General features: G+C 44.7%; 1 protein-coding gene across 7 annotated transcripts in view; it reads left to right on the top strand.

Moving 5' to 3' along the window:
• GLT8D2 (glycosyltransferase 8 domain containing 2) overlaps positions 1-15,687 on the top strand; it is a 91,910-nt gene that overhangs the window by 23,949 nt on the left and 52,274 nt on the right. For 3 of the 7 annotated variants that reach the window (XM_060194308.1, XM_060194311.1, XM_060194307.1), the window contains one exon: positions 12,669-12,772. The exons of the other annotated variants lie outside the window; for them this stretch is intronic. The gene's annotated coding sequence lies outside the window, so the exon portion shown is untranslated. The remainder of the gene's footprint in view (positions 1-12,668; positions 12,773-15,687) is intronic. 7 annotated transcript variants of the gene reach the window in all.

Below are 15,687 nucleotides of genomic sequence, written 5' to 3'. Positions count from 1 at the left end.
TCAAGCTGCAAATTTTTCACACCCTAGGCTACTTTTCCAGATCTTGCTGTCCACTCCCCACCCAATAGTTTACAATAGATTTCTATTCACCTCAGATTCTAGGCCTGGAAATCGGCCTAGATAAATTTGACACATAATGTGACCATTTAAGGGCAGGTACATCCTTCCTGAGCCACAGGAGGTTTTATTGAACTGTGATTCATGTTTTTGGACTCTACCCTAGGAAGCTAGCTATTCTGAAGGCCTCAACCCCTTCCCCCAGCTCCCAAAGAACAGGAAGTGGTGGAAATCTTAATGAAGTGTGCTGTAAATGTAGTAGTTGAAAAGGCTTCTGGGGCATTTTTACCATATCTTCTTATGCTCCTCTTGTGAGCACAGGCAACACATTGGGTGAGGCTGAGATCACTTGTGAGCAAGCCTGAGTTATGACTTGTGCCAGATGTCAAGAAGGGCTGCTTAAGAGTCAAGAGATAGGAAGAAGAAAATGTGGGAAGGAAACATGTGGGAAGGGAAAAAAAATCACTTCTCAAGCTTTTTGGCCCCATTCAGCCACATATCCTAAGTGGTCTGGTTTGTTTGCTTGTGTTGTCTTTTCTCCACATGCCTCAGTGGTCCCTTTCTGTCCCAGCTTCTTTCTGTGTGGCATAATGGCATCTAGTCTGCCAGCAAACACAGCTGGAGCAGCAAGGTGATGTGAACACTCACAGCACTTCAGAAGCTTCTTAAACTTCTATGAGCCTTGATTTCCTTACTTGCTGTTAACACAGGGCCTCCTGAGCCCTGGAAACCTCAGGGAAGGTGGATTTCTCATGAGTCGCTGATGGGAACAGTGGTGATGAGGAAAGTGATAACACAGACCACTTTGTGGGGGCAGTCCTGCTCAGTCCTCTCTGGCTTTCTGCCCACCTATGTCCCCCCACCCCCATGGTGTCTCCTCAGAGCCCTGCTTCCTGCCTCTTCCTTTCAAACCCCAACTCCCCCCTATCTTCTCTCTCTCTCCCTCTGGCTTCCTCTCTTTCTCTCTCTTTTAAGAACAAAGACATACTCATTAAAGCAATAGGACTCTCATAGTTTCCCCTTTTGCTTGGGGTGGGGGGGAGGGAAGATTCTAAATATTCCTTTTTCTTTTAATACTTTCCCAAAACTTTTTTTTCCTGAAGAAAACAACTTCAAAGAGGAAATTATTTTTATTTATTTATTTATGTATTTATTTATTTTAATGAGAGAGATTCAGAGAGAAAGAAACAGAGATTAAGCAAAACAAGAGCACTGCTCAGCTCTGGATTATGGTAGTGCTGGGAACTGAACCTGAGAACTCAGAGCCTCAGGCCTGAAAGTCTTTTTGCAAAACCATTATTCTGTCTCCCCAGCCCAGGGAAAAATATTATCTCTCTTTTTTAAATTTGTATTTATTTATTTTATTATTGGATAGAGACAGAGAGACATTGAGAGAGGAGGGGGAGGCCTTTCTGTCTTTCCCTCCTTTCTCAAGTTCTCTTTGTCCTATCCAACAACAGCAATAACAATAATAACAACAAGGTCAACAAAATGGAAAAATGGCCACAGGTGCAGTGGACTCATGGTTCAGGCACTGAATCCCAGCAATAACCCTAGAGGCAAAGAGAGAGAGAGAGGAGGGGGAAGTAGAGAGGGAAAGACAGAGAGACACCTGCAGCCCTGTTACACCACTTGTGAAACTTTTTCCCCTGCAGATGGGGACCAGGGACTTGAATCTGAGGCCCTGCATATTGTAACATGAGCACTTAACCAGGTGCACCACTACCTGGCCCCAGAAAACACTTAAACTTAGTCACCCTCACAGAAATCTCAAGGCAGCCTGGTGAGGGGTCCTGCAAGTAAAGAATCTGGGATTAAGTTTGTCTAGCATGGTGGTTGCCACCTGGCCCACAACCACTATATCTCTTGAGTGCTCGCACACGGCCACATCCATTTTCATATTGGCTCCTCCTGTGCACATCCTACCTTATAACACCCCTGGTGAACTCCTGAGAGGTGATCTTGTTCTTCCACCTCAAGTTAAGGCCATAAATGTACCATATTTATTCATAGGAAATCTTGCTTAGGAGGCTGGACAGTGGTGCACTGGTTGAGTACACACGTGACCATGAGGAAGGACCAAGGTTCAAAACCCCACTCCGCACCTGCAGGGGGTAAACGTCACAAGCAGTAAACCAGATGTCTCTTTTTCTCTTATCATCTATTTCCTTCTCTCTTAATTTCTCTCTGTACAATAATTAAAAAAAAAAAAAATGACGGGAGCCAAGCAGTAAGTAGTGCACTGGTTTAAGTGCACATGGAGTAAAGCGCAAGGACTGGCATAAGGATCCCAGTTAGAGCCCCCTGCTTCAGCCCCCGGCTCCCCACCTGTCTTTCCTCCTCTCTGTCTTCCCCTCCTCTCTGGATTTCTCTTTTCTATCCAACAGGAACAATAGGAATAACAACAACAAAATGGCCCCCAGGAGCAGTGGATTCATAGTGTAGGCACCGAGCCCCAGCAATAACCCTGGAGGAAGAAAAAATATACATTAAAAAAAAGGGAGTCGAATGGCAGCACAACTGGTTAAGTGCAGGTGGCACAAAGCACAAGGACCGGTGTAAGGATCCCAGTTCGAGCCCTTGGCTCCCCACCTGCAGGGGAGTCATTTCACAAGTAGTGAAGCAGGTCTGCACGTGTCTATTTTTCTCTCTCCCTCTGTCTTCCCCTCCTCTCTCCATTGCTCTCTGTCCTATCTAACAACATCGATAACAACAACAATAATAACTACAACAATAATAAAAAACAACAAGGGCAACAAAAGGGAAAATAAATAGATAAATATAAAAAAAGAAAAAGAAAAAATAAAAAGGAAGAAGGAAGGAAAGAAAGGGGACCAGGTGGTGCACACCTGGTTAAGCACTCACTATAGTGTGCAGGGACCCAGGTTCAAGGCCCCTTCATCACTTCACTAGTGATAAAGCAGGGCTGTAGGTCCTTCTGTCTCTCTCCCTCTCTATCTCCCCTTTCCTCTCAATTTCCCTCTGTCTCTATCCTAGAATCAATAAATAAAATGAAAAAAATTATCTTTATTTTTTGGGTAGAGAGTCAGAAACTGAGAGAGTAGGAGGAGATAGGGAAAGAGAAAGAGAGACACCTGTAAACCTGCTTCACCACTTGCAAAGCTTTCCTCCTACAGTTGGAGACTCGGAGCTTGAACTGGGAGTTTGAACCTGGGTGCTTGTGCACTATACCATGTGCACTCAAACAGGTGTGACACCACCTGGCCCCAGTAAAAAGATTTTTTAAAAAAAGAAAGAGGGGGATGGGCAGTAATGTACTGGATTAAGCGCAAATAGTGTGAAGCCAGAGGATCCTGATTCGAGCCCCCGGCCCCTCGCCTGTAGGATCGTCAATTCACAAGTGGTGAAGCAGGTCTGCAGGTGTCTATTTTTCTCTCCCCCTCTCTGTATTCTCTCTGTCTTGCCACAGTGCCCCCTTAGGGCCATGGCACCTTCCATCTGGTGCCACGGCTTGAACTTGGGCAGGTCCTGTGGCAAGACAATCTAGTTCTCAGCACCCCTTGAGTTGTTGATTAATTATTTAAAAAATTACTGATTGATTGAGAGAGATAGGAAGAGAGGAAAGAAAGAGAACCAGATTATCACTCTGGTAAGGAACTGCCAGGGATTGAATTTGGGACCTCATGCTTAAGAACCCGATGCTTTATCCATTCTGCCAGTTCTAGACCACTGTTTTATTTGTTTATTTATTTATTTTAATATTTATTTTTATTTATTTATTCCCTTTTGTTGCCCTTGTTGTTTTTTATTGTTGTTCTTGTTATTGATGTCGTCGTTGTTGGCTAGGACAGAGAGAAATGGAGAGAGGAAGGGAAGACAGAGAGGGGTAGAGAAAGACAGACACCTGCAGACCTGCTTCACCACCTGTGAAGCGACTCCCCTGCAGGTGGGGAGCCGGGGGCTTGAACCGGGATCCTTATGCCGGTCCTTGTGCTTTGTGCCACATGCGCTTAACCCGCTGTGCTACCGCCCGACTCCCATTATTTTTATTTTTATTTTTACCAGAGCACTGCTCAACTCTGGCTTATGGCTCTTGGTGAGATGGGGAATTGAACCTGGGAATTAGGAGCATCAGGCATGAGAGCCTCTTTACATAACCATTATGCTACTATCTACCCCTGCCCTATTTATTTATTTATTTGCAGCCAGGGTTATCACTGGGGCTTAGTGCCTGCACAACAAATCCACTATTCTGGCTTTTTTTTTTTTTAAAGAGAGAGAAATTAAGAGGGGAGAGAGAAATAGTGAGGAAGAGATAAAGAGAGATATATTCAGCACTGCTTCACCACTAGTAGCTCCCCCCCCCCCCCCACCTACAAGTGCGGACCAGAGACCTGAACCAGGGTCTTTGTGCCTGGTAGTGTGTATGGTCTATCAGATGCACCACTGCCCACCCCCAATTTTACTTACAAATTTCAATAATGGACAGGATTTTACCCAGAGATAGTAGTTGTTGACCCTTGATCTAGAACCTTCCTGTGAAAAATGCCTCATTCCAACATGGGGAAAGATAGAATGGCTCCTCTACAAACTTGTGTGCTTCACCCAATAGTCCAGCCTGTGGATTTTGCTGGAGTCTGAGTAAACCTTTGCTGTTTCCACAAAAAACAAAGCGGCTAGTGATGCTTCATAAGAGGCCAGATTTCCCCATCCCAATGCTGTTCTGCTTTCTCTTTTTTCCAGGTAAACACCTGCTCTTATCCTGTGAAAGACTCAATATCTTAAGACACAGTTCTCTGTTAAGTGTGTTTTCTGCATGTGCAGGTCTCAGAAAATTAAGTCAAGTCACCTGTCTTAGCTCAGTTGCTCAGTACACGGTGATCACGATTAACAGTGAAACGTGCTTGGCTGGAGCAGCTTTTGAGGTGGTTCAGGATGTGGACTGAGAGTCAGAATTGCTTGGATGTGAGTCCTGGCCCACCATTCATGAATTGTGTTAGCCTTGGCAGGTTTCTGAACCTTGTTTTACTTTTCTTATCAGTGCACTGGACACAGTAACCATCTCGGGTTGCTTTGAGAACTGAGAGTCAATGTGCACAAAGGTCTTAGAGCAATGCCTTGTATGTAGAAATTACTAGTAGAGTGGAATATGCTATTCAACATTATTATGGGGTATTTACTTATTGCTTGGTTCTGGAGTCTGAACTCCGGGGCTCAGACCTGTGAAGCATGTGTTCCATCACTGTGCTACATTTGTAGCCCCTGTGCTATTTAATTTGTGTCTTTTTGTTCTGTTTTGTTTTAATTGCCACCAGGGCTCAGTGCATGCACTATAAATCATGCACTCCTGGTGGCCATTATTATTATTGTTGTTATTATTCCTTTTTAAATTTTTTTGGCTATGTTCAAGGACCCAGGTTCAAGCCCTCAGCCCCCACCTGCAGGGGAAAAGCTTTGCGAGTGGTGAAGCAGTCTTGCAGGTGTCTCTCGACCTCTATATCCCCTTTCCTCTTGATTTCTGGCTGCCTCTATCAATCAAATAAAGATAATGAAAAATTAAATTAATTTTTTTTTCTTTTTGAGATAGAGACATAAATTGAGAGGGAAAGGGGAGATAAAGAGACACACCTGGCTGGTTAAGGATCCCAGTTCGAGCCCCAGCTCTCCACCTGCAGGGGAGTCGCTTCACAAGCAGTGAAGCTGGTCTGCAGGTGTCTATCTTTCTGTCCCCCTCTCTGTCTTTCCCTCCTCTCCATTTCTCTCTGTCCTATCAAACAATGACAACATCAATAACAACAGCAATAATAGCTACAACAATAAAAAACAAGGGAAAATAAATAAATATAAAAATTTTTAAAGAGAGAAAGAGAGAGAGATACCTACAGCAGTGCTTCATCACTTGTGAAGCTGCTTTCCACCTCCCATAGCTGGGGATGGGGACTTGAACCTGGGTCCTCTCGCATGGTAATAATGGGCAGGTGCTCACCCAAGCACGCCATCACCCCCTGCTATTTAATTTGATCTTCAGAGCAGTCCCATTTTACAGGTTGGGTCTTGCAAATACTAAGACTATACAACTAAAAAATGAGACTGAAGAATAATTAAAGTCAGTTCTGTGTGTGACAAAGTATTTCCCCTAAGGTACATACTGTACCAGGTTTAAGTCACCCAGCAGTACCTTTGTGGAACCCTCTCTCCTATGTTTCTTCTTGATTCCCGGTGTGTCTCTGCTAGTCCTACCTACCTGAACCTGTGGCAGACATGATTAGTCAATCATAGACCGGTGGAGGTTTTAGATTCCTTCTCAATTTAGTAATACTGAGAGCAGAGAGGACATGCTGAGGAAAACTTTGGGGCTCTGATTTCTGGACTGTTTTTCTAAAGAGCCCTTTCTCCTTTTGCCTTTCCTTCAAGATAGACCTAATCCCATCAGCCACTGCCAGGTCTTAGAACATTCCTTCCAGACTTGGACACAGGCCCAAATTCCTTGGCATCCAGTAATAAACAATTCTCTGTGCAGGATCTTCAAGGACCAATCTTAAACTTGGGTCCAGATCAGTTCCCTCAGTTCTCCTTTCCCTTCCTTCCCCTCCCCTCCCCTCCCCTCTCCTCCCCTCCCTTTCCCTTCCCTTCCTTCTCCTCTCCTCTCCTCTCCTCTCCCCTCCCCTCCCCTCCCCTCCCCTTCCCTCCCCTCCCCTTCCCTCCCCTCCCCTCCCCTTCCCTCTCCTTCCCTCTTCTTCCCTCTCCTTCCATCTGCTCTACTCTTCTTTCCCCTCCACTCCACTTCTCTCCTTTCTTCTTCTTTTTTTTTTAATTCTCTTTTTTTGTTTTGCCTCCAAGGTTATCGCTGGGGCTCAGTGCTGGCACTACGAATCCACTGCTCCTGGAGGCCATTTCCCCCCACTTTTCTAGGTAGGATAGAGAGAAATTGAAAGATGAGTGGGAGACAGAAAGGGAGAAAGATAAACACCTGCAGACCTGCTTCACCACTTGTGAAGTGTCCCCACTGCAGGAGGGGAGCCAGGGGGCTTGAACCCAGATCCTTATCTGGGCATTTGTGCTTAGTACTATGTGCACTTAACCAGGGGCACCACTGCCTAGGCGGCTCCTTAGTTCGCCTTTTCTTCCTAATCACAAGCCCTGGGACTTCAACCTTCTTCCTTCACCTACTTGAAGCTGGCATCACCCAATGCCATGTCCAGGGAGTGCCTCTTCCCCACACTGGCTGCCAGGCAACTCGCCAGTTCCATTGATTTTCGTCTTTGTGGAACTAGGGAATGAGCTGAGGGTGTTACCCATGTGTGATACCACTGAGCAGTCTTTCCAGCCTAATCAGCTGATTCTATATATAGAGAGAAACAGAGAGACAGGCCTAAGAGAGAGAGACAGACACCAAAGCACTGCTCTACCATCCTTATAATTCACTGGTGTAGGGGGCCGGGCGGTAGTGCAGCAGGTTAAGCTACATGGCGCAAAGCACAGGACCGGCACAAGGATCCCGGTTCAAGCCCCCAGCTCCCCGACTGCAGGGGCGTCCCATCACAAGTGGTAAAGTAGGTCTGTATGTATCTATCTTTCTCTCTTCATCTCTTTCTTGCCCTCCTTTCTCGATTTCTCTCTGTCCTATCCAACAACAATGACATCAGTAACAACAACAATAATAACCACAACAACTATAAAACAACAAGGACAACAAAAAGGAAAAAATAGCCTCCAGGAGCAGTGGATTCATAGTGCAGGCACCGAGCTCCAGCGATAACCCTGGAGGCAAAAAAAAAAAAAAAAAAAAGAAGTCTTTGATGCTGTCCATGGTGTTCATTTGGTGCTGGGACTCAAACCCAGGGCCTCATCCATGACAAGGTGTGTGCTTGACCCATTGAGCTAGCCTCCTCTTTTTTTTTTTTTTTTTTTTATGTAATCCTTTACTGGAGCCTTCAGGGTTTATTGTTGACATATGGATACAATTTCTCATCTCCCCATGATAGATATCTGCAAAATACTTTCATCCCTATCACCTCCAACTTGGATCCTTTTCTACCATGCACCAGGACCCCAAAGCAATCCCCTCCATCCCTTTCCTTTTTTTTTTTTAATATTTATTTATTTATTATTGGATAGAGACAGAAATTGAGAGAGATGGGAGAGATAGAAATGGAGAGAGACAGAGAGACCCTGCAGACCTGCTTCACCACTTGTGAAGCTTTCCCCCTACAGGTGGAGACCAGGGGCTTAAACCTGCATCCTTGTGCATTGTAATGTATGCACTTAACCAAGTGCACCACTGCCTGGACCCTCCATCCCCTTCCTATCTACCTCCCCCTATCTTTCTCTGTCCCTCCCTTCAATTTCTCTCTGTCCTATCCAATAAAATGGGGGGGGGGAATGACTGCCAGGAGCAGTGGGTTCATTGTGTAGTCACTGAGCTCCAGCAATAATCCTGCTTCACCAGTTGTGAAGTGACCTCCCCCCTGCAGGTGGGAAGTTGGGGGCTTAATTGGGATCCTTGTGCTGGTCTTTGTGCTTTGTACTATGTGTGTTTAACCCAGTGCACCACTGTCTGGTCCCCCCCATTTTTTTAAATTTTTGCCTCCAGGGTTATCACTGGGGCTCGGTGCCTGCACTATGAACCCACTGCTCCTGGAGGCCATTTTCCCCATTTTGTTGCCCTAGTTGTTGCACTTGTTGTGGTTGTTATTGTGATTGTTGTCATATCTGTTGTTGTTGGATAGGACAGGTAGAAATCGAGAGAGGAGGGGAAGACAGAAAGGAGGAGAGAAAGACACCTGCAGACCTGCTTCACCGCTTGTGAAGTGACCCCCTGCAGGTAGGGAGCTGGGGGCTCAAAATGGGATCTTTATGCCAGTCCTTGCGCTTTGCACCATGTGCGCTTAACCCACTACACTACTGCCCAGCTCCACCCCCCTCCCAAATTTTTTAATGATTTCATATATATATATATATATATATATATATATATATATATATATATATATATATATCTTCTTTATTGGGAAATTAATGTTTTACATTTGACAGTAAATACAACAGTTTGTACATACATAACATTTCCCAGTTTTCCATATAACAATACAACACCCACTAGGTCCTCTGTCATCCTTTTTGGACCTGTATTCTCACCCCCACCCGCTTGGTGCAATACACCAATTCCAGTTCAGGTTCTACTTGTGTTTTCTCTTCTGATCTTGTTTTTCAACTTCAGCCTGAGAGTGAGATCATCCCATATTCATCCTTCCATTTCTGACTTATTTCACTTAACATGATTTTAAAAAATTTCTTTATTGGGGAATTAATGTTTTACATTCAACAGTAAATACAATAGTTTGTACATACATACAATTTCCCAGTTTTCCATATAACAATACAACCCCCACTAGGTCTGTCATCCTTCTCGGATCTGTATTCTCTGCACCCACCCACCCAAGACTCTTTTACTTTGGTGGAATACACCAATTCCAGTTCAGATTCTATTTCGTTTCTGATCTTGTTTTTCAACTTCTGCCTGAGAGTGAGATCATCCCATACTCATCATTCTGTTTCTGACTTATTTCACTTAACATGAATTTCTCAAGATCCATCCAAGATCGGCTGAAAACGGTGAAGTCACCACTTTCAATAGCTGAGTAGTATTCCATTGTGTATATATACCACTACTTGCTCAGCCACTCATCTGTTGTTAGACACCTGGGTTGCTTCCAGGTTTTGGCTATGACAAATTGTGCTGCCAAGAACATATGTGTACACAGATCTTTTTGGATGAGTATGTTGGGTTCCTTAGGATATATTCCCAGGAAAGGAATTGCAGGATCATAGGGTAGGTCCATTTCTAGCCTTCTGAGAGTTCTCCAGACTGTTCTCCACAGCGTTTGGACCAATTTACATTCCCACCAGCAGTGCAGGAGGGTTCCTTTGATGCCACACCCTCTCCAGCGTTGACTGCTGTTACCTTTTCTGATGTATGACATTCTCACAGGAGTGAAGTGGTATCTCATTGTTGTCTTGATTTGCATTTCTCTGACAATCAGAGACTTGGAGCATTTTTTCATGTGTTTCTCAGCCTTTTGGATCTCTTCTGTGGTGAATATTCTGTCCAAGTCTTCCCCCCATTTTTGTATGGGGTTATTTGTTGTCTTGTTGATATTTGCAAGTTCTTTATATATTCTGGTTATTAGCCTCTTGTCTGATGTATGGCATGTAAAGATCTTCTCCCATTCTGTGAGGATCTTCTCCCATTCTTGGTTTGGGTAGTAGTTTCTTTAGCTGTGCAGAAGTTTTTTAATTTTATGTAGTCCCATAGGTTTATGCTTGTCTTAGTCTTCTTTGTAATTGGATTCGTTTCATTGAAGATCTTTAAAATTTATGCAGAAAAGAGTTCTGCCAATATTTTCCTCTAATATCTGATGGTTTGTGGTCTAAAATCCAAGTCCTTGATCCACTTGGATTTACTTTTTTATTTGGTGAAATATAGTGGTTCAGTTTCATTCTTCTGTATGTTTCAACCCATTGTTTCCAACACCATTTGTTGAAGAGACTCTGCTTTCCCCATTTAATAGTCTGGGCACCTTTGTCAAAGATTAGATGTCCATAGGTTTGGGGGCTTACTTCTGGGCTCTCAATTCTATTTCACTGCTCAGTATGTCTATTCATGTTCCAGTACCAAGCAGTTTTGATGACAATGGCCCTATTATACAATTTGAGATCTGGGAGTGTGGTGCCTCTGGTTCTGTTCTTTTTTCTCAAGATTGTTTTTGGCAATTCTAGGTCTTTTCTGGTAATGATTTCCTTTATGTATTCCCTGTGTGACAGAGTTTCACATGAGACATAGAGAGAAGACAGAGAAGTACTCTGGAACATGCAGCTCTGGGGATCGAACTAGGAACCTCAGGCAGCGAGTCCTGTATTTTACAAAGCTGAACTATCTCCCCATTTGCTGTGATCAGTGATCTTTTTCTATTAATCACTTTCCCCCCTTTTTCTTTTACTTGATAGGATAGAGAGAAATTGAGAGGGAAGGAGGAAATAGTGAAACAGCACTGCTTCACCACTCATGAAACTTCTCCCTATACCACCCAGCCCTGAAAATCTTTTTTTTTTTTTGACATCATTCATAGCAGATCACCATCAAAGAGTTATAATGAAAAAGTCTGAGCACTGCAAAAATTATCAGACACAGTGAACACATGCTTTTGGAAAAATGATGCTGATAGACTTGCTCAGTGCTGGGGAACCACATACCTTCAACATGTACAAAAAGCAGTACTGGGGTGGGAGGTGGGGGTGGGCAGTGGTGCACAGGGTTAAGCACACATAGTATGAAGTGCAAGGGTTCCAGTTCAAGCTCCCAGAACCCCAACTGCAGAGGTGGTTGGTGGAAGGGAGTTGCCTCACAAGCGGTGAATCAGATCTGCATATCTCTCTCTCCCTATCTATCTGTCTATCTCCCCTCCCCTCTTAATTTCTCTCTGTTCTATTCAATAAAAATGAAAAATAGCCACCAGGAACATGGAGCCCCAGTGATAATCCTGGTGGCAAAAAAAAAAGTACCATGCAGTGAAGTTTGCTTGGGAGGTGGGAGTTAGCTCACCTGCTAGAGTTCAAACTTTGTCATGTGTGAGACCCCATAAATCCTGACCTCCACAGGAGCACCAAGGCACCAGGGGGAGCTCTGGGGATGGTAGGGTGGTGGTCTTCCTCCTCCTGCTCCTCCTCCTCCTCCTTCTTTCTTTCTCCGTTTGACATTTTAAGTTTTCCTGGAAATAGTGGAATTGTACATGTGCTAAGAGAAAAAATAAAGCCTGCCTGTACTTACAGTGATGAAACATTCAGGAAAGCCAGCAGCCTTACATATGAGCTGCCTTTGTGAATAGCCAGACTGACCCTTCAAAAGTTTCAGAAAACCTTGTGATTAAAGAAGATTGGCTTTTGGGAGTCAGACTATAGCACAGCAGGTTAAGCACACATGGTGCAAAGCGAAAGGACCAGCATAAGGATTCTGGTTCTAGCCCCTGGCTCCAAACCTGCAGGGGAGCCGCTTCACAGGCAATGAAGCAGATTTGCAGGTGTCTGTCTCTCCTCCTCTATGTCTTCCCCTCCTCTCTCCATTTCTCTCTGTCCTATCCAACAACAATGATATCAATAACAACAACAAAATAACTACAACAATAAAACAAGGGCAACAAAAAGGAATAAATAAATAAATATTAAAAAAATAATAAGATTGGCTTTCAAGTTGGAGAGCCCTTACTTCAAATCCTTGTTCTTCTATTTAACAGCTGTGTGAATCTGAGCAATCGCCAAACCTCTCTGAACTACAGTGCTCTTATCTGAAAAAATGGAAGTCATAATATATACACCTAGGAATTCTTATAAGTGGTAGGGCAATGTTGTGTTTCTCTTCCTCTTTCTCTGTTTCACCCTCTATTTAAAAACGGGGGTAGGGGTGAGTCGGGCGGTAGTGCAGTGGGTTAAGTGCATGTGGCACAAAGCGCAAAGACAGGCGTAAGGAGAGCCCCCAGCTCCCCACCTGTAGGGGAGGCCCTTCACAGGCGGTGAAGCAGGTGTCTATTTTTCTCTCTCCCCTCTCTGTCTTCCCCTCCTCTCTCCATTTCTCTCTGTCCTATCCACCAACGAAGGACAACAACAATAACCACAACAAGGCTACAAAAGAGGGGGAAAGATGGCCTCCAGGAGCCCTGGATTCATGGTGCAGCACTGAGCCCCAGCAATAACCTTGGAGGTAAAAATAAATAAAAAAGGATGGAGTAAGCGGTGGCTTACCCAGTTAAGCGCACATAGTACTAAGCGCAAGGGCCTGTGCAAAGATCCAGATTGAAGCCCCTGGCTCCCCACCTGAAGGGGGGGATCGCTTCACGAGTGGTGAAGCAGCCCTGCAGGTGTCTCTCTGTCTCTTTCCTTCTTTATCTCTCCCTCCCCTCTCAATTTCTCTCTGCCTCTATCCAATACAAATGGAAAAAATGGCTGCCAGGAGCAGTGGATTCGTAGTGCTGATGCTCAGCGACAGCTCTGGAGGCTTAAAAAAAAAAGAACAAAAAAAGAAGCCAATGGGACGAGTGGAGTTTGGCAGGCACTGAGCCCTAGAGATAACCCTGGTAGGAAAAAAAAAATTAAGGGAAAGTTTTAAAAATTAACTTAGCGGGAGTCGGGCAGTAGCGCCGTGGGTTAAGCACACGTGGCGTGAAGCGCAAGGACCAGAGTAAGGATCCCAGTTCAAACCCCCGGCTCCCCACATGCACAGGCGATGAAGCAGGTCTGCAAGTGTCTGTCTTTCTCTCTCCCTTTCTGTCTTCCCCTCCTCTCTCCATTTCTCTCTGTCCTATCCAACAACGATGACATCAATAACAACAACAACAACAACAACAACAACAATAAGGGCAACAAAAGAGAAAATAAATACATAAATATAAAAACAAATTAAGTTGGGATTCGGGCATAGCGCAGCAGGTTAAGTGCACGTGACGCAAAGCGCAAGGACCGGCTTAAGGATCTGGGTTCGAGCCCATGGCTCCTCACCTGCAGGGGAGTCGAAGCGATGAAGCAGGTCTGCAGGTGTCTTTCTCTCCCCCCTATGTCTTCCTTTCCTCTCTCCACTGTCCTATCCAACAACAATGGCATCAATAAAAATAATAACTACAACAATAAAAAAACAAGGGCAACAAAAGGGAATAAATAAATATTTTTAAAATATTAAAAATAAATATATAAATAAATAAATACAAATTAAGTTAGTGATATACCCGAGGATCCTTCTAGCCTTCCCCCTCGTTCTCTCTGTGGAACTGGATGGTCTTTCTTCAAAAAGATGTCAGGGGGCATGCGGCTGAAGAGTATTCTAGGCTTACATTGTCTCAAGAACATAACTGAATGCTTGTGATTTCAAATGAGGAACGAATGCACAGAGACCTAAAACCGAAAGAGAAGGAAGGACAAGTACCGGGTGAACTCACTCATAGTGGAAGTTAGCAAATAAAGAGAAAACACACGGTAAGACTTGGCTTGGGGGGAGTTTGGCAGTAGCGCAGCGGTTTAAGCGCATGTGGTGCAAAGCGCAAGGACTGGCATAAGAATCTCAGTTTGAGCCCCTGGCTCCCCACCTGTAGGGGAGTCGCTTCACAAGCAGTGAAGCAGATCTGCAGGTGTCTATCTTTCTCTTCCCCTCCTCTCTCCATTTCTCCTTGTCCTATCCAACAACGATGACATCAACTACAACAATAAAACAACAAGGGCAACAAAAGAGAATAAATAAATAATTTTTTTTTAAAAAGAGGAAGAAAAATCCTAAATACTGTGCTGTGTTGACTCATTGCTTTTTCAGGTGCGGGGGTGGGGGCGGGCTGAGGGGAAGTTGGTATCCAGTCTCTTATCACAGAAAAAAGAAAAGTGAGGGGCCAGGCGGTCGTGCAGCAGGTTAAGCACACATAGTGCAAAGCGCAAGGACTGGCATAAGGCTCCCGGTTGGAGCCCCTGGCTCCCTACCTGCAGGGGAGTCGCTTCACAGGTGGTGAAGCAGGTCTGCAGGTGTCTATTTTTCTCTCCCCCTCTCTGTCTTCCTCTCCTCTCTCCATTTCTCTCTGTCCCATCCAATAATAATAACAAGGGCAACAAAAGGGGAAAAATAGCCTCCAGGAGCAGTGAATTTGTAGTACAGGCACGGAACCCCAGCAATAACTCTGGAGGCAAAAGAAAAAAGAAAAGGCACATTGTAGCTATTTGTTTGCAGTGAATCAGAGACTTGAATCAAATTCTTCTTCAAGTTCTTCCTTTAAAATCTTTTTAGAATTATCTTTATTTATTGGTTAGAGATAGCCAGAAATCAAGAGGCAAGGGGGAGATAGAAAGGAAAAGAGAGACACCTGCAACTCTGCTTCACCACTCGTAAAGCTATCCTCCTGTACATGGGGACCAGAGGCTCAAACCCAGGTCCTTGCACATTGTAGTAGGTGCACTCAACCAGGTGTGCCACCACCCGGCCCCTAAGAGCTTCCTTAGATCACTGCCAACAAGACCTCACAACACTTTGGTTTACAAAGGGCCCCTGGGGGTGCTACAACACTCTGTTTTCTTGAGAGCCTCCCATTGGATCGACCTTCCCGTGGTGCATCTCGTGAGTACCCATTCATTGGGGAAACTGACGATCCTTCCTAGCCGACTGAATCCACATGGATCCCAGTCACTTTCAAAGCCAGCAACAAGCAGCTCCTGCAAGCTTTCAAGCTGTTGGTCCTGCTCTTCGAGTCCTCCAACTTAATGTTGAGGGGCTGTCCTTTGCCAAACGCGTTCTTATTGGTCAATTGGCGATTCAGCATCAGGCAGATGTTATCTGCCTACAAGAAACACATATAGCAGTCAATGAAGCTGCTCGATTCACCATCAGTGGATTTGATTTAATATGCTATAATCTCCATCCTAAACATGGCCGAGCCATCTACGCCAAATCGTGTCTTGCGGACGTTTACCATACGGCCTCTTCGACCTTCTACGACTCCATTACTGTTGGAACTATTCAGCTCGTCAACCTATATAAGCCTCCCAGTGCCTCATGGGATAACGAGGTCCTGCCTAGCCCGAATCACCCAGCCGTTTACGTTGGAGACTTTAATAGTCATCAGCAAGACTGGGGATATTCCTCCACTC

Source organism: Erinaceus europaeus, chromosome 7 (genome assembly GCF_950295315.1).
Source record: "Erinaceus europaeus chromosome 7, mEriEur2.1, whole genome shotgun sequence".
NCBI lineage: Eukaryota > Metazoa > Chordata > Mammalia > Eulipotyphla > Erinaceidae > Erinaceus > Erinaceus europaeus.
The sequence above is the reverse complement of the archived record's forward strand: the minus strand, read 5'-3'. Positions and strand labels throughout refer to the sequence as shown.